Here is a 3762-nt window from a genome sequence, read left to right on the forward strand (position 1 = left end):
AATGAAGATATGAAAGAGATTGGATGGAGTAGTTACAACGATTAGTGAAATTATCATGGTTACTTATACCTAGAATATTCTTCTCTCTTGGAATCAAAACATATAATAATATGTCAAATCATTGGGGTTAAACATAATCTTAATCAATAAATAAAGATAGTAAAGCCAAGATTTCTACTCGATGATTACTATGTAATGTGTTACTAACAGACACTTCTCTAGCTGATGATTACAAGGTAGGTAATGTGTGATTATTGTTCCAAGTTTTCGAAGAATTGACATGCTTCATCCAAAATTATCTTAAACAACATGCAATTGTCTTTTTCTTGAGAGAAATGGTCCACCACGAGTCGTGCTACACAGTAAGACAAGATTGTCAACAATGCCAGCATTCGTTCAATCCCCGGATGTCCAGCCCGTTGAGGGTCATGTGTCTCCCTCCAAAAATCTTGCCGCAGTCCCCACACTTTGCACACCATTTAAAAATATGTGATTTTACTTTTTTATTCTCGTAATATGAGGATAAAATGATAAAATCACTTGTTTTTAAGTGGTGTACAAGAGTGTGTGGCTTATGTTTAGAATTTTTCTCCACAAAAAGCAGATGCCATAGAAGCTATTTAAGAAAGGTTCTAAGTAGAAGTACAAATATGTGATAGCCTGCATTCCTGGAAAAATAATCTGGGTATAGTCCTCTTGGGAAAAGCAAAAAAATAAAAGAAAAGGAAGTGATAGCCTGCATTCTAGCTACCTGCATGGCAAGGCTCATCTCCCACTTGGATCACTCCATCATCTTTGTAATTCTAGCATTCTCAATTGGCTGCTGCAAGGCATATGGTAGTCTAGTGGAGAAGAAGAGCAGTCCCCTCTTCATATTCGGAGACTCCACTGTGGATCCTGGCAACAATAACCACATCAACACCATTCCTGAGAACCGAGCAAATTACAAGCCATACGGACAGAATGGCCACTTTGCAGAACCTACAGGGCGTTTTTCTGATGGCCGTGTTATTGTAGATTTCATAGGTAATCGTGATTCTCTTCGCTTCATTGATATTTACATACATACATACATATATATATGTATATATATATATATTGTCGAAATGCTGCCCATTAAGCCAATTTAATGGGCTGCTTCCAATAATGTCACTAGAAGCTAGCATTCCCATTCAGTACTTCATCTCCAACCACTCTAGCTTTATCTTCAACTCCCCACAAGCCTGGATTTCCTATGTTTTAATGATTCCTGTCCAAGAAAAGAAAGGATCAAAATAAATGAAATGACTACTAGACCATCTTGTAGTGGATAAAGACAACATGGTTCTCCAAGAACTTTCGACCCTTTTTTTCTCAATATTTTATTTACAGATAAGCTAACATGCTTAGTTATCCTTCCTAATACAGCTGAATATGCAAGGTTGCCAAGCATTCCTCCATTTTTGCAAACCCTCAGCTGAATTCTTCAACGGTGTTAACTTTGCCTCTGGTGGGGCTGGAGTCCTCCCAGAAACCAATAAAGGACTGGTAACAAATTCATTCTAGTGCCTTCTTTTTTTGTTTATTTGTATTGTTAGCAAAAATCTGGGTTCTGTTCCTTATATTATATGTGAGAGATCATTGTCATCCATGGACTTCCTAAGTCAGTGGAAATTTTAGGTGAGGTTCTGTTCCTTATAATTTATGTTGTTATTAGGTGATAGATCTTCAGACACAGGTGAAATTTTTCGAGGAGGTTCAAAAATCATTGACAGAAAAGTTAGGAGATGCCAGAGCAAGGGAGATTGTCTCAGAAGCTGTTTATTTCGTTAGTATTGGAAGCAATGATTACATGGGTGGCTATCTAGGCAATCCAAAAATGCAGGAAAATTATAACCCAGAACAATATATTGGGATGGTCATTGGGAACTTGACTCAGGCAATCCAAGTGAGCCTTTTTTCCTTCAGGAAGATTTTAAGGCAGCAGCAGCTGTAGTGTCCTTTGTTTTCTAACTGATTTGAGGTTTCTTACTGCATATATCCGTGAATCATTCAGGTGCTGTATGAGAAAGGAGCAAGAAAATTTGGGTTTCTGAGCTTGTCTCCACTAGGTTGCTTACCAGCACTTAGAGCTCTGAACCCAAAGGCCAGCGAGGGTGGATGCTTTGAAGAAGCATGTGCACTTGCACAAGCACATAATAATGCTTTAAAAACTGTTCTGACAAGACTTGAACATCTACTGAAAGGATTCAAGTACTGCAACTCCAACTTCTATGATTGGCTTCATGATAGAATAATTAACCCCTCAAAATATGGTTAGTGTGTTGTACCTTCCCAACAGCAGGACTGATTCATTAAAAAATACAAACATCATAAGAGCATAAAAAATTTGCATGGTCGTTTCCATCTCTAGCAATGATACTTTTTACCTTAAATTTTATCAATTTTAATGGCACTTATTGATACGATACATCTTAAATGAACGATAACTTACTGTGTCACATCAACATGTATGATTGTGAAAGTCGTAAGTAAGTTGTTATACAGTAGTAATTCTATCATATCTCGTGACAAAATATAAAATGAAGAACAAAATTTCTCTTTTATCTCAGGAATGGATCATGAAATTTGCCATCAAGTAATCATGCACAACTCATGAATAGCTCATGTTTGTCCTCACATGATGATCCTCTTAAATGTATAGTGCGCCATGCACAAAAACTGAAAAGAGTAGTATAAGAGATCAAACATCCAATGAAAATTGTCACAAGCTTTTGATATATATGTGAAGGTTTCAAGGATGGAGTGAATGCTTGCTGTGGAACCGGACCATATGGAGGCATCTTCACCTGTGGAGGCACAAAGGATGTCCCACATTACGACTTATGCGACAATGTAGGAGATTACGTGTGGTGGGATTCTTTCCATCCAACAGAGAAGATCCATGAAGAATTTGCAAAGGCTCTCTGGAATGGACCCTCTTCTGCTGTGGGGCCGTACAACCTGCAAGAACTTTTCCTTGGCAAGGAGACGCTGACTATTGCTGATGAAGTTGATGACCCCATCAGTGTCAGCCAGCAATTCAGCTACTAGAGTTGGGATTGCTTTTTTCATGGATTAATACTGTATGCAGTTAGGTATGGAAAGCTCGCAATTTCTTTTGAAAAAAAGGAAAGACTATTATTAAAAAAATAGTTTTTTATATGAGTCTCAAATTTATTCTATCTTTTAGAAAAAAATGTGTGGACTCACTCCTTCTAAAACTTCAAATATCATTTCTCTTTTCCTTCTAACTATGTGATTCTGTTTTCTTTCTACCGACCTGAAATTCAAGTTTTGGAGAATAATATATAAGCTTTTGATTTTCTATTTCTCATCTTTTTATATTTTCTTTCCTAAATTATTAAAATAAGATATATTACTCTCAAATTCCCAATGTCCAAAACGTTGCAATATGAAAAATATAGATATTAAATGAGTAACTATTAAATATTCTGCCAAATATAGATATATGAATGAGGGGTGCTACCCGCCCACGCATGGGTGGGGTTGAACCCCTGGGTCCAAAAGTGACCAAAATATATTTTTAGATCCAAATTATAAATTTAATTTTGTAAATATGACTATAATTTAAAAACTAATAACATATATTTATAAATATAAATATATTTATATAAAATATATATATAAGTAGCGAGGCGGGGGCGGTGAAGTCCCAAGCCTACTGTGAGTACGTAATGTACGCATCCCATCTTTGATCATGTTGGGACACTATTTGATCAT

At 36.4% G+C, this 3762-nt stretch overlaps 1 pseudogene; it reads left to right on the forward strand.

Annotated features, from left to right (window-relative positions):
- Positions 1–647: 647 nt before the first annotated feature.
- Positions 648–3156, forward strand: LOC121250421 (annotated as a pseudogene).
- Positions 3157–3762: the final 606 nt, after the last annotated feature.

The sequence above is a fragment of the Juglans microcarpa x Juglans regia genome, chromosome 2D, assembly GCF_004785595.1.
Source record: "Juglans microcarpa x Juglans regia isolate MS1-56 chromosome 2D, Jm3101_v1.0, whole genome shotgun sequence".
In the NCBI taxonomy this organism is placed as follows: domain Eukaryota; kingdom Viridiplantae; phylum Streptophyta; class Magnoliopsida; order Fagales; family Juglandaceae; genus Juglans; species Juglans microcarpa x Juglans regia.